Source organism: Bubalus kerabau, chromosome 7 (assembly GCF_029407905.1).
Source record: "Bubalus kerabau isolate K-KA32 ecotype Philippines breed swamp buffalo chromosome 7, PCC_UOA_SB_1v2, whole genome shotgun sequence".
In the NCBI taxonomy this organism is placed as follows: domain Eukaryota; kingdom Metazoa; phylum Chordata; class Mammalia; order Artiodactyla; family Bovidae; genus Bubalus; species Bubalus kerabau.
This window is the reverse complement of record NC_073630.1, coordinates 14,036,189-14,061,788: the sequence shown is the minus strand read 5'-3', so window position 1 is coordinate 14,061,788 and position 25,600 is coordinate 14,036,189. Positions and strand designations below refer to the sequence as shown.

The window sequence follows — 25,600 nt, the reverse complement described above, 5'->3', positions numbered from 1 at the left end:
AATTCATATTCATTTTTTAAACTTACCCAGCACTTAAATCTATGCTTTCTGTGGAATTTCATATAGTTGGTTTTACATTTTTATGTATTATTTAACTCTTACATTTAACATTTTAACTTTTTTCTAACTTGATTTTAAGTCTCTCAATAATAATTACTTTAACTCATTTTTAAAACATTTTTACTTAATTGTCCCTCCAACTAGAGCATAAATTCCCTGAAGTGACTTGTTTTTTTCTGTTTTTTAATTCGAAGTACCCAGCACAGTGCTACAGACACACAATAAATATCTGTTAGTTAAATGAATAAAGTACACAACAAGCAATAGTGAGAATAAAAACAGTACCTGACAAGGTACAAGGAGGATTCTGCTGCTGCTAAGTCACTTCAGTCGTGTCCGACTCTGTGGACCCCATAGACAACAGCCTACCAGGCTCCCCTGTCCCTGGGATTCTCCAGGCAAGAACACTGAAGTGGGTTCCCATTTCCTTCTCCAATGCATGAAAGTGAAAAAATAAAGTGAAGTCGCTCAGTCGTGTCCGACTCCTAGCAACCCCATGGACTGCTGCCCACCACGCCCCTCCATCCATGGGATTTTCCAGGCAAGAGTACTGGAGTGGGGTGCCATCGAAGGAGAATTCTGATATTCTTCAATTTGTTACATAAACTTAAATTTTAAAAGAAATATCCAAAATATTCCTTAATCCATATTCTAATGATAAACTTTGATTCTCAAGTGTTTATCTGTTTGTAACAAATGTGAGGATCATTTTGTATGGTTTCCACATTAAACTCTTATCTAGCACTCAGCATTAACCAAATTACTTCTTAGAAATAGATGCTTAGGGCTCATATTTCTCCACATGCAATCTCAGACAGCATTTGCTAATAGTCTCAAATAAAGAAATACTTTGAAATATTGTCAGTTAATGATTTAGGATTGAAAATTTTGACTCTGTTCATAAATCAAGGTTTTACCGATATGATGTATAAAAAGTACTTTACCAAAAGAAGCTGTCAATAGTTTATGCCTAGGTAAATCTGGAAAGTCACCATGGAGTAGCACTTGCCCTGCCACTTTTGCAAATATAGCTCAGTAGGCAACCATTGTATTGGCAGAATGTATAACTGGATCTCTCGTGGCCTGAAAAGAAAGTCTCATAAATTCTTGGTATGTAAAAGTAATTCCCTAGGGAAAAGGTGGTAGACATTTACAAGGCAAAGGACTCTCCTCAGAGGAAAGGATGGAGAATCTAAATCCTTCCCCCAGAGGCCTTTAAAGTTAAGTGTCTTTATAGTTTATGTAATTGAGGTCCTAAGATAGCCCTAAATAACGTGGTCCAGTCTAATGTGGTCCTACTGACAAGAGCTCAAAGGTCCCTAAAAGAAAGATAAGTCAGAGTGAGGGGATGGAGGAGAGCCTTGGGAAAGTTGGGTTGCAGCACAGGTTGTGGGTAATTGTAGAAGCCCTTTTAGACTTGTTAGTAGCATTATTTTGCAGAGAAATAGCTGAGCATATGAATATAAAAATAAAACTGAAGCTTTAGAGAATAAACTGTGAATTGCCATCTCTTTCTGTACAGGAATCTAAACTAACAAAGGAGACAACAGTAGACAGAATACACTGGACCATATGGGACTCATTTTCAATACTAACATAATGTGGCAGTGACAGAAGCAATGAAAGCTGGAAACTAAAGTGTATGGAGGACTGATGAGCCTTTCCAATCTGATTTGAAAAAGCAATTCCAAGAAGTACATAAGCCACATATATTAAATAAAGACAAAGGACATAATCTTAAATGAAGCAACAGTCTATTAGAACGTGTTACAGTACTCAGTTACTTATTCATTTAATATTTAACTCATGCACAAAGCCTGGTTTTAAGAACCCTTGCTATTAGCTCACAGAGACAATCTAAAATACTTGACACACTGTTCTCTGCTTTGTGGCCTCAGCAAAAACTCTTAGGACAGACAAGTCCCATTTTAACTTTCGGAACACTAGTTCAGCACTGTCACAGTCATGTTGAACAAGACAAATAAGCCACAGGCACAGACTTTAAGTAGTTTACAATAAAATGGAAAAGGGAATAGTAAACAAGTAATTTCAGTGTAATATACTGAATAAAACTGCAATGCAATATAGCAAATAGAAGGTGAGCACCTAGGAAGGACAAGTATCTTCCTTTGTCAGAGCAGGACAGAAACACTTAACAGAGGAATTATTTCTTTGAGTTGAAAATCTCAAGGCATCGATAGGTTCATCATATAAAACTCTAGGTAGAGGAAACACCATGATCAAAGGCACCAAGACACGAACCAGTGGGTAATACTTATCCAGGGAGAGTTAAAGATCAAGGAGAACATCTGACAGTGGCAAGAGATAAATGTGGAAATTAAGCAGGTGCCAAATTAAGAAGGGCTTTGTGCACAAAGAAGAGTTTCAAAGATTTTGGACAGTGTCGCTAAGCCTCTGTGCCACTCTAAATAGAGAATAACATTACTCATATTTGCTTCAGGACATCCAGCTGGAAAATGTAGTGAATAGATTTTTTTTGGGGGTGGGGTATAGTAAGAATAAGTAGACTTCAATTTACTGTTTCAAAAATTTGATTTATATGAATGGTGACTGTTGTGTATGCATGAGGAAGACAGGGGAGGGTGTGAAATAAAAGAAAAAGGAGATGCAATTTCTAAATTAGATATAAGTTACTTCAAATTTTCACGAGAAATAGCCTTATTTTATAATCTTCTTAAATTATGCTTTTTAAATTATTCATTAAAAAAAATTCCTTCCAAAGGAATTTTTAGTCTCTTTATGGAGAACTCATATAAAGAATTTGGTTTCCCAGATTCAAGAAAATGCCAGAGACTATTGTTCTTAAACTCTGTTTACTTGTGCTGAGTGTTTAGCTATGTGTTTTCCGCATGAGCCTAACAAAAAATGAGCTTTGTGTGTTGGATTCTCCTCCCAGAAATTTCAGTGTTTATGCTTACTGGTTTGGCAAGAAACCAGATAAGCGGTTCATGTAGAAAAACTTGGCAAAGAACACCTCTGCTTCTCCTGAGAACTCTTTCAAGTTTCATTGTGTTATTAAAATTATCTTGATATATATTCTAGAGTCAGTCAAATCCATAACAGTGAAATAGGAAGGACACTGGAAAGGTAGTATTTTTGGAGATTTGGTATTATACAGAAGCTAAAGAATAAGCTCAAGAGTGACACTGCTTGAGTTTGAATGCTGGCTCCACCTACAAGCAGCACTATGACCTTGAGATGGCTAACTACCTGCTTTTTGCCTTTTTCCTCATGTTTAAATTCCAGATTTTCACCTCTATTTCACATAGCTATTATGAGGATCATAATAATGTGTGAAATATAATGAGCCCCATGCCTGGCAAATATATATAGTCAGAACACAGTACCACTATTATTGTATAAATATTAAAAATATCACTGCAATGACTATTTTTTTTCCTTATTACATGATAATTAATGAATATCTAACCATTCTAGTTTTAAAGCCATATATTTATTGAGCATCATATCTGATCTCTTTTCAAACTCTTTAAAAATCTTCATTTTCTTCTTACACCTTATATAACAAAAGATTCTGGCAGCAACCTAGATAGTACAGCATAATGGATCTGCATTTTAAATCATCTTAATGTTTATTATATCAGTAAATGAATAATGGAAAACAGTCAGATGCTGAATATGTAAATGTAACACATATACTTAAACTATTCTTTTTGATACATGGTAATGACCACAGAATCATAATGGTTCACCTAAAATTATGCTGTCTCATATAACAATTGTGCCAGGTATTTCAGAAGAAGGTATAAATCTCCAATAATGTCCCTGTGGCAATGTGAAGTAATTAGAGTATTTCACACTTAAAGATTAATATTTTGGATTTATATTGTACCTTTCATCTAAAGACTTCAAAGCCTCTATAAACATTAACTCATTAACTTTTCAACTGCCACCCCCTCCCAAGGTTAGGAGGCATCCAACAGCATTTCACAAATGAGGAAAGCAAATTGAGAAGAACTAAATATTGTATTTATGATTAGTAATCATGATACACTGCAAGATTTTTTTTAAAGATGTTAAATAATGCTAGTGGACTCAACAAGTTTGTAGATGTAAACAAAATCCTTGTATGTTTTCCACTGCACTGTTTTTCCATGGTATTTCTTCTAAAAAACACTTTTAAATTTTTTCTATGGTATCTAAAAACTTAAAAGTAAGATGTTTTAGAACAATATCTTCATACAACACATTTAATAAAGCTGAGAGAGATAGAAAATTTGTGTCCATATCTTTGTATGTTTTCATATACTGCAAGTTTCTCAACATTAGGCATGACATAATTTTTTCTTTACCAAAACTAATACAACACTCAATTAAATGCGTAAAGATGTTTTGCCTCAGCAGAAAAGATGTTTACAGATATACAGACTTTTTAAAAGTAACCCCAAATTACACACACACAATATAACTTCACTGAGCAATGTATATTGTATACAGGCTTGGAATTTAAGATCTTTTTAAAAATAACTTTATTTATGTATTTATGTTTGGACGTGCTAGGTCTTCACTGCTAAGCAGGCTTTTCTCAAGCTGTGGCGAGCAGGAGCTGCTCTCGAGTTGTGACGCATGGGCTTCTCACTGCAGTGGCTTCTCATGCTGCAGAGCGTGGGCTCTAGAGCACGTGGGCTCAGCAGCCGCGGTTCCTGGGCTCTACAGCACAGGCTCACAGTTGTGGAACATGGCCTAAGTTGCTCCATGGAATGTGGAATTTTCCTGGATTAGGGATCGAATCATGTCTCCTACACTGGCAGGCAGATTCTTGACCACTGAGCCACCACGGAAGCCCAGAATTTAAGATCTTTTGTGATATAAGTCCAATTCATTTTTCTAATCTTATCTCCAAATATCTACTCCTCACTTAGCCTTCATATTATTTATAACAAATAACTCATTTTTCCCCCAAATATACTCAGCCCTTTCCTTAATGTATTTTGTTCCTTCTCAGAACATGCTTTCACTATAAGTTACATATCAAAATACTATTTAATGTCTTCCATGCAACTTCCTAGATCTTCTGTATACCAGTTGCTGTTGCTGCCACACCTAGATTCTCAGTCCAGTCCAAGCATTTGAGGCAGTTCATGGATAAAGACTAAGGAGAATAACAGTTCAGACCCATAGTTACCAGGTGTCACAACCTCTGTGGTGTAGTTTTCATTCCAGAGAACACTTTGGAATCAGGCAGAAGACAGTATTCTGGAACCATGCTTCTACCTATACCCTACACTGCTTGCTCACTCCTTTCAGTTTTCTTCTGGGAACATTTCCTCAATAAACTACCTGCACAAGAATCCCTATCTCGGGCTCTGCTTCTAATGAATTCAACCGAAAATACCCATAATTCAGTGAATTCCTGAATTCCTTGTAACTTTATTTATAATAGTAGACAATAAAAAATTTTTAAGTCTAATAATAGGGGCTGGTTAAGTAAGTTGCTTTCTATTTTCACAGTAGGATAACACATAAACATTAAAACATTATTTTATAAAAATACTGAATAGAGTTTCTGATATAATATGGTACTAAATATTGTGTATAGTCTTATGCCCAAAGTCCCTGCTAAATAATGGAGATATGACTTTTAAAAGATAAAGTACATTACCCAACTCTGTGAATTGTACAATAGCATAAGACACATATCATACAAAGTATTACACAATCACCATTTTTTAACTTCCACTGAGATATATGATGTGAGGGATAAGCATGGTTCATTAAAGATGAGAGATCTAACTTAGTCTGTAGAGCCAAGAAGACTTGAATGAGGAAACACAGTTTAATTTAAAAAGTAAGGCATGATGGGGTGTGAAGCTGGAAAAGTCATCTACACAAAAGTAGTAAATCCAATGATACTAAGGAAGAAGGATCATGACACATTTAAGTAAAAAACAGAAAAAGCCAATGTGGTTTAGGAAGAAAACACTGATAAGGATACAGAGGTCTGAAAACCCAGAGCCTTATAAGTCATGGTAAAGGTTTTAGGTTTTATCTTAAGATCTGTGGGACTCATACAGGAACATAAGAGATATTAAGCATAGTAGGGACATGATATTCTTTTATGTTTTAAATAGCACTCAAATGACTCTAAATAATAACATTACTAACATCAGGGAGAGTAGAACACACTGGTATTTTCATGTTATGAGGTTAAGTAAGTTGTTAGTTGAAGTAAGAGATGATGGGCACTCGAGTTGCTGCTGCTGGTGCTAAGTCACTTCAGTCGTGTCCAACTCTGTGCGACCCCATAGATGGCAGCCCACCAGGCTCCGCTGTCCTTGGGATTCTCCAGGCAAGAACACTGGATTGGGTTGCCATTTCCTTCTCCAATGCATGAGAGTGAAAAGGGAAAGTGAAGTCGCTCAGTCATGTCCGACTCTTCGTGACCCCATGGACTGCAGCCTACCAGGCTCCTCCATCCATGGGATTTTCCAGGCAAGAGTACTGGAGTGGGGTGCCATTGCCTTCTCTGGGGCACTTGAGCTGGGAGTAATAAACTGATAGATTTGAGATACTATGAAGCAGAAACAACTGGACTTCTGTTTGACTGGTTATGTGGATGGAGATTAAAGGAGACATCAAGCATTACTCCAGGGGTTCTGGCTTTTTCAACTGCCAGATGGTGGTACCACTCACTGAAATAGACATTTGATGAAGCAGTGGGTAGAGAGCAAGTTAGGGAAGATTTTTGGTTCTAAACATATTAAAGGTGACTTTATGATATCTAATAAGAATGATTAGATTATTAAAGAATAATAAGAATGATTAAATATAGATGACTCCAGAATCCCAAATTATTCATAAATAAATGTATCTATATGCTTATGTGTATGCATGTACAATGCAGGTATAAATAAAACTACAATGTCTGGTGTGTAATGAAAATGAAGTCCATACATTATAATATTAACAATGTTTGTTCTTGAATAATAGAATTATGAGACAACTAATACTTTTGTGTTTTTTTACTTAGTTTTTACAGTATACAATAAATTCTGTCCTCATAAAGTAAGTTAATAAAATCTAACCTGCTCTCCATGAACTACCACAGCTCTTGAAGACTACTTGATTATAGTCTTCTACAAATATTAGAGAAAACAATCACTCAAAATACATATTTAAAATAATATATATATATAATTATATATGTATTTGGCATTTTGCTTTATATGACCATTCATTCAACCATCACTCTGTGTAGCTATTTTTTTTCTATTTTGTAGGCAATATTCCCCAATAACTGTATACCTTCTAAAACATAAAAAATGATTTTACTGCCTACTTCAGCCTTCATTTTACTGCATGAGTAACAAAAAATGATTCAAATGGACTCAGAAACACATTGACTTACTCATAATATGTGTGTTTTGATCCTAAGATTAAATAAATCCTTAATATCACCCTCCTACAAAGTCAGAATAAAAGCAGACTAATAACAATGATGATTAATGATCACTGAATGCTTATTAAACATGCAAAATTCAATATTCAGAAAACAATCAACATTCAAAAAATGAAGATCATGGAATCTGGTCCCATCACTTCGAGGCAAATAGATGGGGAAAAAATGGAAACAGTGACAGGCTTTATTGTCTTGGGCTCCAAAATCACTGCAGGTGGTGACTGCAGCTATGAAATTAAAAGATGCTTGCTCCTTGGAAGAAAAGCTATGACCAACCTAGACAGCATATTAAAAAGCAGAGACATTATTTTGCCAACAAAGGTCCGTCTAGTCAAAGTTTTGGTTTTTCCAGTAGTCATGTATAGATGTGAGTTGGACTATAAAGAAAGCTGAGCACTGAAGAATTGATGCTTTTGAATTGTGATGCTGGAGAAGACTCTTGAGAGTCCCTTGGCCTGCAAGGAGATCCAACCAGTCCATCCTAAAGGAAATCAGTCCTGAATATTCATTGGAAGGACTGATGCTGAAGCTGAAACTCCAATACTTTGACCACCTGATGCAAAAAACTGACTCACTGGAGGAGACTCTGATGCAGGGAAAGATCAAAGGCAGGAGGAGAAGGGGATGACAGAGGATGAGATGGTTGAATAGCATCACTAACTCAATGGATATGACTTTGAGCAAGCTCTGCGCGTTGATGATGGACAGGGAAGCCTGGCATGCTGCAGTCCATAGGGTCACAAAGCATCGGATACCAACTGAGAGACTGAACTGAACTGAACTGAATGCTTATTATGTAACAGGCAAAGCCTTTGGATGCTTTGTAAAGATTATCTTCTTCAACAGTAAATTTATAGTAAATATATTCTTTTTTGTAGTAAGAAAACAGGTTCAGCTATGTTACATAAGTTTCTGTTGGGCATGTACCTAGTAGCTGATAGGGCTGGGATACCAATTTAGTCAGGCTGACTGTGGCTTCATGCCAAGCCTCATACTATATTACTCTCATTCTGAAAAGGGTGTGGTTTAGTATTAATTTTGGAACTGAGATTCGACACATAATTTTTTCTAGACCACAGTTCCTTCAAACAAGAAGACAAAAAGCCATAAGGAATGTGACCCTCTCCTGTGTAGTAATCAACTGCTCAAGGGGTTCATGAAGCTAAGATTTATTGACTACCTACTGTTATCAGTTAGGATACTTAACATAGAATAAATAAGAAAACATAAATCAACTTTAAATAGGAAATTGTTGGCACACATAATGGAAGTCTAAAGGGAAGGCAGGCTCCAGGCACAAGTTGATGCAGAGGTTCACACCTCCAAGGCTTGGCTCTATTTTGCTACAATTCTCTTGGCTCAGCTTTGTTCTGCTTGCTGGTGGCTGAGAGCCAAGGTAGCTATAGCAAATCTAGGTTTCTCATCCACATACAGTACCATTACAAAAATGGCAAAACCTTTGTTCAACTTTCTAAATTCCAACGATGAGGACTGAGACTTTCTAATTAGGCCGGTTTAGGTCATAAGTCTACCTCACCAATTACCATGAGCAAGAGGACTGAATACACTAATAGGCTCAGCCAGGGTCACGTGCTTTACTCTAGTGCTACAACATCCATAGATATTCAAGACATCCACAATGAAATCAGAATCTACCGGGAACAGATAGGGGAGGCAGGCTCAGAAATCAAGCAGTATGTGTTCCTGCTTCATTTGTGATAGCTTTTTATGTGTATTATCTTTTTAAATTAAGTGAAAACACGAATAAAATAGGAATTATGAACTCTGTTGTATAAATTAAAATACAGAAGATTACAGTATTATGCAAACTACATTTTTTAAATTCGGTCTGGTTTAATAGCTTCTGCTTTTTCCAAACTAGCAATCTGACTACTTTACATAGAAATCATGTCAGCTATTGAGCTACACAGTGGCAGTCATCATGGGAACAAGATATGTAGGGGACATTTTGATCCCCTCTGCTGCTACTACTGCTGCTAAGTCACTTCAGTCGTGTCCGACTCTGTGTGACCCCACAGATGGTAGCCCACCAGGCTCCCCTGTCCCTGGGATTCTCCAGGCGAGAATACTAGAGTGGGCTGCCATTTCCTTCTCCAATGCGTGAAAGTGAAGTTGTTCAGTCGTGTCTAACCCTCAGCGACCCCATGGACTGCAGCTTTCCAGGCTCCTCCGTCCATGGGATCTCCCAGGCAAGAATACTGGAGTGGGGTGCCACTGCCTTCTCCGCTTACTTAATCCCGCTACTACACCCTAAAGTACTATACCGTAAAATCCCGCTAAAATACGCTACTCCGCTTAAGTAATCCCCTCTGGGGTTACTTAAATACAGTCATCCCTGAGTATCTGCATGGGATGGGCTCTAGGACCCCTGTGGATATTAAAATTCATAGATGCTCAAGTCCCTTATATACAATGGTGGGGAATTTGCATATAACCTAAGAATATCCTCTTGTATACTTTGAATCATCTCGAGATAACTTATAATAAATCATATACTGTAAATTTTATATAAATAGCTGTAGATCTAATGCAAACACTATGTAAATATTTGCCCTGGTGGCAAATTCAAGTTTTGCCTTTTCAGAACTTTCTGAATTTTTTAAAAAATATTTTCATCATCAGTTGGTTGAATCCAAGGATGTGGAAACCACAGATACGGAGGACAGATGCTCAGCTAATTACAAAGAAAGCAGTACATACCGGGTTAAGTGCTCTAACTTGAATTTACGTCTAATAGCTAAATTTCAGATATTAGACTGCTTATTCAAGTGGCACTTAGTGTGGCTGCCACGTGTCTTCTCTTGTCTTCTTTTAAATCAATAAACAGTTTGTGTTATAAATTAAATACATTTTAACCATTTTCAAAGGACTGCTACATAAAAATAACAAGAAGTCAATTTAACATATGATTTGGAAGTAATAGTTAAAACTGCATGGACTGTCTTCTAATAATTCTTCATTCATGTCTCAAAATCCCATGTGCTTTAAGTTAAGGACTCTACTATTTAAGTTTGTGAAGAATCTCTATATCAAGTAATAAAGGGCCTTAAAGTAGTATTAAAATTTTCTCAATAAAGACTTGTAAAATGAATCCTGATGAGTGAAAGGAGTTGCCAGGCATACTGTTAAAGTAAACTTCGTTTTCCTAGAAATGTAAATATCCTGATTGGGATAACTTTTATATGTTAATATATTGGAGAAGATGAGCTTCTTCTCCATATATATATATGGAGAAGATGAGCTTGAAAAAAGGTCAGAACTTATTCATATTGTCATTTCTTTTTAGTCAGTAGCTTGAAGGGTTTGGTTTTTTTTTAAGTGCATATGACTTCAGCTGTAATTTACATACTACGTGCAACATTTCTGATCGTTTCAAAGCAGTTCGTCAGCTGTCTACATTTCTAAGTTCTAACAACAATCAGTCCCCATTGAAATGTGTGCATCTCTGTAGCATTCCTGCTCCACTCTTACTCACAGCCATTTCAATTCAATACTCAACAGCACTTTAGATACTCTGTTGTTCCTTTCCAATCTGCAGACTAGTATTAGCAAGTCTCCCTTCCAAATGCCTAGATTTCAGTTTAAATATTCTTTTATGAAAAATCATGCAATGTATGGTATGTGGAGGGTTACATTATTTATGGACACTATGAGAATCTTCATGGATTTGGTTAGAAAAAATAATAAGACATTTTAAAACACGGTATCCACAAATTAAAATGTGTCTAAGAATTCTTCACAAGAGAGAGGAGAATTCATCAAAAGGAAGAATTCTTGAAATCTTATCAACACTACAATATTGTCTCTTAATATTGCCACAATTTGGTATAATACATTGAATTTACAAATAAAGGTATTTATAATGAGTACCTTATGAATGCTCAATGTAAGGTGACATACATTTATATAGAGGTTACAACTACTAAAACCAGTCATGCAAACCATAGCACATTCTCTGGTTACTGCTGCCAAGAAATCTCTCCAGATTGGAAAACCACCTCTAAAGAGGGTACTTTAACCATCAATCCCTGGCTCCAGGGTCTCTAATCAATCCCCACACACTCCAGTCTTTGTTCTGGATCACATAGGAAAATTCTTCCCTGTAAAATAAGGCCCTTCTTGACCCAAAGAATCTTACAAGAAGCTGGGACCAACTAGTGTGAGCTGGACAATGGGGAAGATCTAGCAGCAGCAAGAATCACCCTTAGACAAGAAGATCCTCATTCATGTTGTCAGGATGGGCACAGAGATTTCTGTAATCTCCAACAGTAAAATGAAGGTCAGAGCAGTATCTTCTCATTTAAAAAATTAAACATTTAAAATAATCGTGAGAGTCTATGATACCATTATCATACTACAATATGTAATTCTTAGAGGGTTAAAAGTAATCTTTATCTTCCTCCTTGAATTATCCTCCTACCATCCCCTTGCTTCCTGCACTACAGCTACAGCACTATCCCTGCCCGTCTCTGAACGCCAAGCGTGTTTCTCTCTCCTCTCCTACTCTCTTCTCTTCTCTTCTCTCCTCTCCCTTTCTCTCTCCTTTTCCAGAATGCTCTAACCCCGTCACTTAATTTTAGTTTCTGCTTTCTTCAGTAAATGCACACTCTCCATCATTCTATGCCCCTTACCTTGCTAGCTTTTTTTCTTCATATGTCTCTATACTTTCAATTCTTTCTCTACTGTTTGTCTTCCACTTTAGAAGTTTCAGGAAGATGAGACTTTTTATTGTTTCCACTGTTTTATTTATCATTGGGTACTCAAGGATAAAAGAACACCTGATACATTTAGATATTCCACAAAAATGTAATGACTATTGTAAGAATTAATATATATTATTATGCTTTGCAATGTTTCATTTGAGCTTCCAAACAAACCTATCTAAATAATAGATAGCATGGAATTTTACTTTAATGAGAAAAAGCATATATATATTTATTCACCAATTTCACCTTTCAGATAACAAATAGCTTCAGATAACTAAGCCAATGATAACTTCATTCCAATAATGAAGCTTCTAGAGAGCAAGAATTTTGTGATGTGATACAGTTACTTATTCCAGCTTATAGAGTAAGCAAGCTGGAAGAAATATAAATACGACTGAATTGGGTTGATACATGATTGTGAGAAACCCATAAAAAGTGAAATATGTGTAAAACATCATCTTTTTCTTCTTCCTCTTTCTAATAAATGCCAAAGTTTTTATGTAGAGCATTAGAAAGAAGCCAGATGGCACAACTCTATGAACAGCTTCCTAGATAATCAGAGCCCACAAAACAAAGCATTTGAAACTTCAGGTTTTGATCCACTTGTGATACCTAACCACTTAGGATGTGATCCTAGAATATTGATTATATACAGTTAACATCATGGACCATAAAATACAAACATAAGAACGATGACTATTATCTAGTACACACATAGATACACAAAGCAAACCTCTACCCAAGATTAGAATCTTCTAGAGAGTGAGAATTTTGTGATCTGATATAGTTACTTATTCCAGCTTCAAGTCCAATTTCCTTTTTCAGGTTCAGATAGAAATTATTACAGAACAGTTAGCAAGAACATAAAGATGAAACACGAAAACCACAAATTAATACTGACAGAACACTTTCCAATAGCTAAGTGTTAGTACATAAACTAATTCTGGCTACAGAAGTTAGAAAAGGACATTCCTGAAAGACTCATTTTTTTATATGTACTTCTGCTTCATAACATTTTATTCTGAACATCCAGAAAAAAACACTAGTTTTAATATCCTATGATAACAAAGGCCTTTCTCAGGTTACATTTTATTATGTTCCTTGTAACCATAATCCTGGGTGTTCTTTGAAAGGACTGATGCTAAAGCTGAAACTCCAGTACTTTGGCCACCTCATGCGAAGAGTTGACTCATTGGAAAAGACCCTGATGCTGGGAGGGATTGGGGGCAAGAGGAGAAGGGGACAACAGAGGATGAGGTGGCTGGATGGCATCACCGACTCGATGGACATGAGTTTGAGTAAACTCCGGGATTTGGTGATGGACAGGGGGGCCTGGCGTGCTGCAATTCATGGGGTCGCAAAGATTCGGACATGACTGAGTGACTGAACTGAACTGAACCATTATCATAAAACTACTTTTCAAAACAAGAAAATTCAAGATCACACAAAGGAAAAGTGCAAGTTCAATACTATAAGAAAAGTTAGTATTCAATGCATCCTTTCTAGTGTAAGAGAAACTAGTGTCTTTGGTATGCTTAATCAAGAAGCTAACAGAGGTTACTATAACTGTAGTAAGAGAATCACATGTAACCAAAAAAATCGCCATCATTTTCCTAATGAACACAAGTGGATTAGGCTGTTATTTCTTCTGAACGTTTACTTTAGATCATCTTGGTTGAAGTTCATTCAGCAAACCTCTGGCCTACTGAGTCACATATCTGGCTGACATTAGCTGAAGTGACCTATTAGTCACTTTCATGCACCCTTTCCCTGCATCAGTGTTCCTGCAGAGAAGAACATTGAACATGGCACAGGAGGCAGTCCTTGTCCTGTTCCAGCAGAGACCTGGACTGCATGCAGCTGTTAGGCATTCTATAAAGGTCATTCTCCCTCTTGAGTCTGTGTATTATTTGTTTTTGTCCTTATTCAACACTTGACATTTCTCTCTGTCTCTACCTCTGTACAGCTCCTTTTCAAGCAGATGAACATTTATCATTTCATATATTAACATTCACAAGAAGCACTTTTAAAGTATGTTGGTAAAAGTCAACTTTTATTTTTCCTTTTTTTCTTTCCTGGTGGCCCTTACCTTAACACAGTACATCATCCTACCAAAGATAAAAATGGCATTGCAAATAACGCACCATGTCTTCCTTTTCCCACTCTCCACACTACTTTAATCATTATAATTTTTTTTAATTCCTTTCTATTCCACACATGAGAGGGGAAGAAAAAGGATAAACATTCAGAAAGAATGCCCAAAATGTCTTCTGGATTCAAAGAAAACAAAATTTCAGGAAACATACCTAAACATATCTAAAACTTTCATTTATAAAAGGTGAAACCAAAACAGGTATGATTTTCTAGAATAATTAAATTAATTTATTTTTTATAAGAGAGGAATATTGGCCAAAAGCTTTATGTAAGACCTGGCTAGCTTAACTTAAAGATCTAGACAAGGAATCATGACTAACTACTCCGCTTTCTCAGTGGAAAATAAGGTAAAACAAGAATATATGTGAAACATGCCTTGTTACTCCCTGGTATATGACGTACTCTAAAATGAGTTTCTGAGTGAGTTTTTCCCAATGGGGACCAGAGATTAAGAGGGCACAAAAACTCCATTTAGAATATACCGGTGGCGGATTCATTTTGATATTTGGCAAAACTAATACAATTTTGTAAAGCTTAAAAATAAAATAAAATTTAAAAAAAAAAGAATTACAGGCAAGAATGTTGCTAAGTAGATACTTAATACACTAGAAATAATGTGAAATGAAGACTTATGCCAACTTCAAGTAATTGTATAATACACTAAAAACCAACTAAAGACAAGTGAACAGACACTTTAAAAGATGTAGATATTAAGCCTAATAGTGCCTTTTTTTAATTAATCAATGATGCTCTGTGACTCAGGAAAAAAAAAAAAACACAATAAAATAACAGCCATTTGTAAAACAACAACAAAACTATGTTAGTTTTTTAAATAACAACTCACTAGAAGAGATTTCAGTTTGGTTTTTTTTTTCAAATTGATTAAAAATCAAATTCAAGGCTACAATAGTTTTATAGAATGTAGTGAGAAATGGCTTCCCAGGTAACACTAATGATAAAGAACCCGCCAGCCAATGCAGGACATGTAAGAGACACAGGTTCGATCCCAGGGTTGGAAAGATGCCCTGGAGAAGGGAATGACAAGCCACTCCAGTATTCTTGCCTGGAAAATACCATGGACCAGAGGAGCCTGGCAGGCTACAGTCCATGGAATTGCAAAGAGTTGGACATGACTGAAGCTACTTAGCTTCAGTTGGTGAGAAATGCATGGGGTTCCCTGATTCACACTGATAAGAAAATCAGAGAGGGCTCTTAAGAAAGTAACTGGCTTCTTGTTGGCAAAGTGACTATCAGCAGGGGAAAAGAGCATGGGATGCATGGAATAGATAGAAATCCAGTAGAAACTATTCTATAGACACAATAAGGGAAGAAATGAGGACAGGTGTCAGAACCTATCCGTTTTTATATTCTGTGACTGAGTGCAACTGGAAGAATTAAAATGCAATGCTAAACTTCCCTTAATCTCATCTGCAAAATGGTAATAATGATAGTACCAACATTATTAGGGTCACTGCAACAATTTAATGAGATAATATCTACAAAGTTCACAACAATGACTGGCATATTGTGAGTACTTAATAAATGTCACTCATTACTGGTTCTTATATATAATTATGAATAGCAAGCTATATATTATTCTCATTATAGGGAATGGATTTAGCCACTTTCACTATGTTGTTATACTCTATAGTATTGGTGGGGCAGAAAATCAAAATGAGATGACTGCCAGGTGACCCCCAAGCAGGACAATGGGAAGTTCCCTACCCACTTCTCCTGTCCATGGAATGTATTTTCCACTTGCCTTCCCCCTCCCAGAGGCTGCTCCAAGGATATAGCCTTGAAATAGACATGTGGTGTTGAGGTTATGTGTACTGGGTATGTAACTGAACTCAGTTAAGGCCTCTGCTATGAGGAACTGAGCCCAGCAAAGGCATACAGGCATATCTCATTTTATTGGACTTGACTTTAGTAAACTTTGAAGGCATTTTGGGGTTTTGTTTTTGTTTTTAATTTGCTCACGTCATTGTCTCTGTGTCACAATTTGGCAATTCTGACAAAAATGATAATATTTGATCTGCGATCTGTAGTTTGATGTTACTATTGCAAAAAGACTATGACTCACTGAAGGATAACATGATGGTCAGCATTTTTTAGCAAGAAAATGCTTTTGGATTAAGGTACATACACTGTTCCCTTTACTGCACACTTAATAGACTAGTACAGTGTCATGTAAACATAGCTTTTATATGAACCAGAATCCATATTCATGGACTTACTTTATTGTGATACTCGATTTGTTGCAGTGGTTCTGAAATCAAAGCCACAGTATCTCCTAGGTATACTTGCAAACTTTTAAGATTCTAGGGGTGGGGTGCAGCCACCCAAGACAAACCTGTAACTAATCTCCCTTGCTTATTAACCCACCATCTAGCAATCTGTAGTGGACTGCTTTTATTTATTTTTTTTTTTTTCAGTCTCTCCCTGCCCCTAATAGTGTGGCCAGTTTCAGATTAAACCAGAGGTTTCCCAAGTGTTTGAGAAGCAACAAGTATCCTCCTGGTATTTTTACAGAGATGAAGCAGGACCACGGGGATGATAAATTATTAAAATCTTAAATTTATGAAAGTGGCGCCAAAGGCGGGCAAACTAGTTCAATGATCCCTCCAAATACTATAGAAACATACCAGCTGTACTCTTTTAAGATATTATTGGAGTACAGTTGTTTTAGGGCCTCTCTGGTAACTCAGATGGTAAAGAATCTGCCAGCAATGTAGGAGATTCAGGTTCGATCCTGGTTTAGGAGGATACCCTAGAGAAGGGAAATGGCTACCCAATCCAGTACCTTACAATGTGTTAGTTCCTGCTGCACAGGAAAGTGAATCAGCTATACATACATATGTATCCATTTATTTTGAATAATCCTAATTCTAAATATACAATATAATAAAGTCTTTTTTCACTAAAGAACTTTTATATTAAAATTAATTTGTGGATTTTACAATCAGGGTTCTATACTAATTGTGCTGATTTGGTCTCAAATGCCCAAATAATTTACTGACCTTTAATCAGTTATAAACCTGTGGAGCTGGCTCTATTGATTAAACCCACATTAACAGGTCAATTTTAGAAGACAAGTCTACTTCAACTGAAAAAACAACAATTAGTAAATCAGTACCAATATGTAAAATGGCCAGCATAATTAAATGCTAACCAAATCGCCATGACTTCTCTTTCCCTTTATTTTCTCATCAGCACACAATTTTTCTCCCCAGAATTATTTTCCATAAGCACAGGACATGCAAAATAAATATTTCAGCACAGTAAATATTAGGAAGGTAAGAAAGGAGTGGATGATGATATTAAAAAAAAATTAGAAGGTAATTAAGTAACTAATGCAAAGAAATAGAGGAAAACAACACAATGGGAAAGACTAGAGATCACTTCAAGAAAATTAAGAGATACCAAGGGAACATTTCATGCAAAGATGGGCTCGATAAAGGACAGAAATGGTACGGACCTAACAGAAGCAGAAGATATTAAGAAGAGGTGGCAAGAATACACAGAAGAACTGTACAAAAAAGATCTTCACGACCAAGATAATCACGATGGTGTGATCACTCACCTAGAGCCAGACATCCTGGAAGGCAAAGTCAAGTGGGCCTTAGAAAGCATCACTACAAACACAGCTAGTGGAGGTGATGGAATTCCAATGGAGCTATTTCAAATCCTGAAAAATGATGCTGTGAAAGTGCTGCACTCAATATGCCAGCAAATTTGGAAAACTCAGCAGTGGCCACAGGACTGGAAAATGTCAGTTTTCATTCCAATCCCAAAGAAAGGCAATGCCAAAGAATGCTCAAACTACCACACAATTGCACTCATCTCACATGCTAGTAAATTAATGCTCAAAATTCTCCAAGCCAGGTTTCAGCAATAGGTGAACCGTGAATTTCCTGATGTTCAAGCTGGTTTTAGAAAGGGCAGAGGAACCAGAGATCAAATTGCCAACATCCGCTGGATCATGGAAAAAGTAAGAGAGTTCCAGAAAAACATCTATTTCTGCTTTATTGACTATGCCAAAGCCTTTGACTGTGTGGATCACAATAAACGGTGGAAAATTCTGAAAGAGGTGGGAATACCAGACCACCTGATGCCTCTTGAGAAATTTGTATGCAGGTCAGGAAGCAACAGTTAGATCTGGACATGGAACAACAGACTGGTTCCAAATAGGAAAAGGAATATGTCAAGGCTGTATATTATCACCCTGCTTATTTAACTTATATGCAGAGTACATCATGAGAAATGCTGGGCTGGAAGAAGCACAAGCTGGAATCAAGATTGCTGGGAGAAATATCAATAACCTCGGATATGCAAATGACACCAGCCTTGTGGCAGAAAGTGAAGAGGAACTCAAAAGCCTCTTGATGAAAGTGAAAGAGGGGAGTGAAAAAGTTGGCTTAAAGCTCAAGATTCAGAAAACTAAGGTCATGGCATCTGGTCCCATCACTTCATGGGAAATGGATGGGGAAACAGTGGAAACAGTGTCAGACTTTATTTTTGGGGGCTCCAAAATCACTGCAGATGGTGACTGCAGCCATGAAATTAAAAGAGGCTTACTCCTTGGAAGGAAAGTTATGACCAACCTAGATAGTATACTGAAAAGCAGAGACATTACTTTGCCAACAAAGGTCCGTCTAGTCAAGGCTATGGTTTTTCCTGTGGTCATGTATGGTTGTGAGAGTCGGACTGTGAAGAAAACTGAGCGCCGAAGAATTGATGCTTTTGAACTGTGGTGTTGAAGAAGACTCTTGAGAGTCCCTTGGACTGCAAGGAGATCCAACCAGTCCATTCTGAAGGAGATCAGTCCTAAGTTCTTTGGAAGGAATGATGCTGAAACTCTAGTACTTTGACCACCTCATGCGAAGAGTTGCCTCACTGGAAAAGACTCTGATGCTGGGAGGGATTGGGGGCAGGAGGAGAAGGGGATGACAGAGGATGAGATGGCTGGATGGCATCACTGACTTGTTGGACATGATTCTGAGTGAACTCCAGGAGTTGGTGATGGACAGGGGGCCCTGGCGTGCTTGGGTTGCAAAGATTCAGACATGACTGAGCAACTGAAGTGTAGTAATTTATTATTATTGTCTAGAACTGAGAATCAGAAAGTAATATGAGGTGATGATATTATGACTTTCATGATATAAAAAGTATAAATTTAGTTGGATTTGAAAGAAGACTTAAAGAAGGGTTGTTTTTCAAAATGGATCCAAGCACCAAAAAGATTATAAGCTTATAAACAACTAGAAAAATAAATCTCTATTTTATGAAAGTTCTGAAGCCAAAAAAGAAAAAGGACTTAAAAATCCTAAGTTTGTTTAAAGTGTTTTTGTCATATTAAGCAAAGAGCAAGCCTCTTTGAGTTTGTAAATGAGAATATAAATAACCCATATTTTCACAGATAATTTTCCTCTCTACTTGACATAATTGAGAAAATCAATTAACTCTAGCCTCAAGATATTTGGCAAATGTGCACAAAACAGAAATAAAATGTACAATTAATCACAACTATTTATGAAATTTTGAGGGAAAACAGAGAAGGATAAGGAAAACAAAGTTTTATTGAAAACTCATCCTGTGCCAGTCTTATTTTATTTTTTCCAATTTATCTTATATAATTTACTTTTCATTTGTCTGTTCATTATAGGTCGCTACATTTACATTTTACATATGAAAACAGTAAGGTTGAAAACATTGAAATAAACTGTCCAAGAGTGATTAAAAACCAAGCATAAATACATGCACAGTGATATAGATTATTAGAGACAGAATTAACTTTTGTAAATTTTGAAGAAAACAAGTTCCATCTTGAGTCTGGTAGAGGAAAGGAGAGGAAGGAGACTGTGAGGAAGCAAGAGTGGAGTGCATAGGCTGAGGAATAGGGTTTGGATCTGGGATAGACTGCTGAGCTCTAAACTCTGGGAGAATTACTAGAAGACGGTACATATACTTCCTGCCCCTAGTAGCTGTGGGAATAGTTTCCCAACAATTGGGTTAGCTACTTCTCACATTGTATTAGCAAGCTTCAGAGGAAATTAATTACAGTACTCTAAAGCAGTACAGTAGAGCACAGGTAAAATGGACCTTATGTTAATGAAAACAATTATCCAGTTCTACATAATCGGGCTATTTCTATCTTCTGGCTAATAGCCTACATTAATACTTCTTTGATGATGTGACTACAATTACATTTTTAGTAAAAATTATGCTTAATAGACTATTTAAAAATGCCTATCTATGCAGCATTCAACTCACTTAACCTCTCAATTTTCTCATCAGCAAAAGGACTTTGTACTATATACAATTTCTAACCTTCCTCCCAACTATAGAATCTATAATTATGCAATTTCTACGTTGAAAATAACCTAAGGAACAGGTCAGCCCAAGCCTAAAAACTGGCACTGAGAAAGAAAGGAGGAAGGCTGCACTCTTCTTTGGACACAGAGTGAGGAAAATGCTCTCAAAGCCAGTTCCACACTTGAAAATCACAGAAAGTAATAACCAGGGTGCCAAAAGTGAAGAAAAGAAGATAAGATTTATATGAACTAGGCCGTCAAGGGAAGAGCGAGTGTGTGAAGGTAAGAGGCCAATGCAGAGTATCACATGTTCATTTCTTGAGGTAAAACTAGACTTCAGAACAGAGAAAAAGGAAAGGAAGGTTAAGAGAATCTAATGAATTTTACACCAAACTAACAGGTATACTTCTGACAGTGAAGTCTGTACAGGTTGAATCTATTAAACACTACTTATAGTGCAATTAATTTGAAATCACAAGCCAATATTTTATGCTTATCCCCTCTAAGAAGAAAACATTAAATATACACCTTTGAAACTAATTCTTAAGGTGATTCTCCTCTTATTTGGAGAGGAGAATACCTCTTATTTGGTATATTTCCATAAAAAATAAAACTTGTCAAAAACTTGTTTAGGTGATGCTTTTTTCTTTTAGGATGCAAAAATGAAGCAAATCTAAATCTTTGTTGTAAACTTTGTTTCTGAGAACAATTCACTCCATGTGAGAATGTGTCCTTTATTTATACAGTTCCAGAGACAAAGCATCTGAGGTTAGGTGTGAACTGATACAATTGCCAATATCCAGTGAATTCTGTTAACAGCAGCAAACAGTAGATAGGGAGAATAGATGCAGAAGAATAAAGGGAGTGATGACAGATACTAATGTCTGATATTTTAAAATTCAGTTAAATATGTTTGTCTGAACAAAGAGAACCTATACATAGCTATTTTTCCTCTTTTCTGCTGCCCGTGGAGAAAAGTGTTCTAAGTAATTAAAAATAAAACAAAATCAAAACCTCCTTTAGATAAGGAATAATCTGTTGTTAAGATAGAATCACTGCCTATGGTCGCTGGACCAAATACAAGCCAATCACATGCCTGCAGGTAGGGTTTTGAAATGAGTGCAGCCTTGTCCCTGTTTGCCTCCAGTCAGCTCTAGTCTGTCCCTTTCACCCCAGGGGAAATCTTAATAGGTCATTTTCACTTTCAAAAGACTCCCAGTTTGGATAATAAATTACAAGATGACCCTATTCCAGAGGAAAGGGTGTGGTGGCAAAACATAACTAAACATCAGCATCAGCGATAACAACATGTTAGCAACCTATTTCATGTAATTTGAGAGGGAAATGTTACCTTTAAAGGAATACTTAAACTTAAATTCAGTTACTTTAATAAAAACTTTCAACTTTGATTAATATGTTGAAAAAAGCATAGATGTAAACCTGAATTACTATTTTAGGAACAGAGGATAAACAGGGAACCCTGTCTAAGGTCAGGCATGGGATCCACTTTCTAATGAACAACCAGGACACTGACTAGCAGTATAGTTAAATTGCAAGTTATAGCTCCTTAAGTATGAATACTATTTGCATAGTCCATAAGTTCATATTTTAAATGTTACAACAGCTTATCCTTATAACCAATGAAGTGGAGAGGAAGCAGAAGCAGGAACATTTGAGATGGTGAAAGTCTTATTACTTATCCAAAGACTTCGAGCTATAAAGTGGCAAAGTGAACAAAAACATGATTTGAATATATACCTCTGACATCAAATTGAGTGCTTTTATTTTTGGTACTATACAAAAATAACCCTTTCAGAAACAAAAATTACCAATCATTGCAATTTTTAATAACTGAACTGACTCAGGTTATTCTTCATCGATTTTAAATTTCTCATCCCTTGCTGCTGCAGCTGCTGCTAAGTCGCTTCAGTCGTGTCCCACTCTGTGCGACCCCATAGACGACAGCTCACCAGGCTCCTCTGTCCCTGGGACTCTCCAGGCAAGAACACTGGAGTGGGTTGCCATTTCCTCCCCTAATGCATGAAAGTGAAAAGTGAAAGTGAAGTCACTCAGTCATGTCCGACTCCTAGCAACCCCATGGACTGCAGCCTACCAGGCTCCTCCATCCATGGGATTTTCCAGGCAAGAGTACTGGAGTGGGGTGCCATTGCCTTCTCCATCTCATCCCTTGGTCTACTCTAAAACTAATAAGAGGGCCTGAGAGCAAGACTGAGAAATGCCAGCAGCCTTCCTCCCCACTGGAGCACTCCATTTTCCATCCTTAGTTCTCACACACTTGATCAACTTACTAAAAACAAAAAAGAGCAAGATGGCAAAATTAAGTTCAAATAATATCACACCTAAACTATTTCTACTGGATTAAGCATTGGCAGGACATATTATATAAACAGCCTGAAAAGCTAGACTCTAAACAAAGACAGAGAGACAGAAAGAAGACTGGCTGATATGGATCTGCTCCATTCCTCTTCAGTGCAACCAGTGCTTTTACACACATGCAGACACACTGCTTCTGCTGTCACATTTTCCTGAGACTGCAGATCCATGTTTTCAAACATTTCTTATCTGAGAACACAGATCTTTAACCATAAAATAGAGTCTTCTGAGACACTTACAAAATGAGGCCTGAAGTCTCAACAAGATCCCTCTAGTCCCATTTCAGGCTTTTCTTCACCATTCTAGGAGGACAATTTTCCCCTCTTCAGCTAACTGTTTGTAGATAACATGTAATTAAAGGATACACAATTTTATGGAAATATTTTAACCCTTCCATGTAATTCTATGAATTTATATAAGGAGATTTTACTTGAAATATGAAACTATAAAAGCAATCATGCACAAGTAACCTAAATTTTCATATTTTTATTTTACTTTGATAACATAAAATGTCAAAGATCATTGCATTTTAAAGTTGTTTTGATTGGAAATGGGTATCAAATAAATTAACAGCACTAGTCTCTTAATATTAGTCCCAGACCTTGATTAAAAATACGTATGGTCATATTATGAAATGAGAATGAAGATATATACTTTTTAAAAATCAGTAATAGCATTTGGAAAATTCTGAAAGAGATGGGAATACCAGACCACCTGACCTGCCTCTTGAGAAACCTATATGCAGGTCAGGAAGCAACAGTTAGAACTGGACATGGAACAACAGACTGGTTCCAAATAGGAAAAGGAGTATGTCAAGGCTGTATATCGTCACCCTGCTTATTTAACTTATATGCAGAGTACATCATGAGAAACACTGGGCTGGAGGAAGCACAAGCTGGAATCAAGATTGCTGGGAGAAATATCAATAACCTCAGATATGCAGATGGCACCACCCTTATGGCAGAAAGTGAAGAGGAACTCAAAAGCCTCTTGATGAAAGTGAAAGAGGGAAGTGAGAAAGTTGCTTAAAGCTCAATATTCAGAAAACTAAGATCATGGCATCTGGTCCCTTAACTTCATGGCAAATAGATGGGGAAACAGTGGAAACAGTGTCAGACTTTATTTTGCGGGGCTCCAAAATCACTGTAGATGGTGACTGCAGCCATGAAATTAAAAGATGCTTACTCCTTGGAAGGAAAGTTATGACCAACCTAGATAGCATATTGAAAAGCAGAGACATTATTTTGCCAACAAAGGTCCATCTAGTCAAGGCTATGGTTTTTCCAGTGGTCATGTACGGATGTGAGAGTTGGACTGTGAAGAAAACTGAGCGCCGAAGAATTGATGCTTTTGAACTGTGGTGTTGGAGAAAACTCTTGAGAGTCCCTTGGACTGCAAGGAGATCCAACCAGTCCATTCTAAAGGAGATCAGCCCTGGGTGTTCTTTGGAAGGAATGATGCTGAAGCTGAAACTCCAGTACTTTGGCCACCTCATGTGAAGAGTTGACTCACTGGGAAAGACTCTGATGCTGGGAGGGACTGGGGCAGGAGGAGAAGGGGATGATAGAGGATGAGGTGGCTGGATGGCATCACCGACTCGATGGACGTGAGTTTGAATGAACTCTGGGAGTTGGTGATGGACAGGGAGGCCTGGTGTGCTGTGATTCATGGGGTCACAAAGAGTCAGACACGACTGAGCAACTGAACTGAACTGAATATCATTTAGAAGAAATAATTCTGAACTGTCAAAAAAGTATACAGAGAAACTAAGAATCATAAGGCCTTATGCAGAAATATCATTTTCTGAATGTAAATAGTTGAAAATTATTTTAAACGATTCATATATTAAATAGGAAATAACACTATGTGCATTGGATCTGAAGGAAAAGTTAAAAAAGAATGACCACTTCTCTAAATTTTTTAATAGTTTTTCTCCTGTAATTGAGATCTAATCTTACTGCATGGAGCCTATTATACAGACTGAAGTAAGCCAGAAAGAAAAACACCAATACAGTATACTAACGCATATATATGGAATTTAGAAAGATGGTAACAATAACCCTGTATACGAGACAGCAAAAGAGACACTGATGTATAGAACAGTCTTTTGGACTCTGTGGGAGAGGGAGAGGGTGGGGAGATTTGGGAGAATGGCATTGAAACATGTATAATATCATATATGAAACAAGTCGGCAGTCCAGGTTCGATGCTTGGGACTGGTGCACTGGGATGACCCAGAGCGATGGTACGGGGAGAGAGGAGGGAGGAGAGTTCAGGATGGGGAAAACATGTATACCTGTGGCAGACTCATTTCGATATTTGGCAAAACCAATACGATATTGTAAAGTTTAAAAATAAAATTAAAAAAAAAGAATGACCAGAAAAAGTTACCGTTTTTAGATCAAAACAGAATTGATCACTATGGAGAATGGCTTTTTTTCCCTCCATTTGAGGCAGGAAGCGGGAGGGTATTGGGAAGCTGCTGTCTGGGATATAACACTTCACAATCA

The 25,600-nt window shown here is 36.9% G+C and overlaps 1 protein-coding gene across 2 annotated transcripts in view; it reads right to left on the bottom strand.

Annotated features, from left to right (window-relative positions):
• LOC129657470 (uncharacterized) overlaps positions 1–25,600 on the bottom strand; it is a 75,229-nt gene that overhangs the window by 34,918 nt on the left and 14,711 nt on the right. Inside the window, exon 2 of one of the 2 annotated variants that reach the window (XR_008716750.1) lies at positions 22,604–22,729. The exons of the other annotated variant lie outside the window; for it this stretch is intronic. The gene's annotated coding sequence lies outside the window, so the exon portion shown is untranslated. Of the gene's footprint in view, positions 1–22,603; positions 22,730–25,600 lie in introns of those variants that run through there. 2 annotated transcript variants of the gene reach the window in all.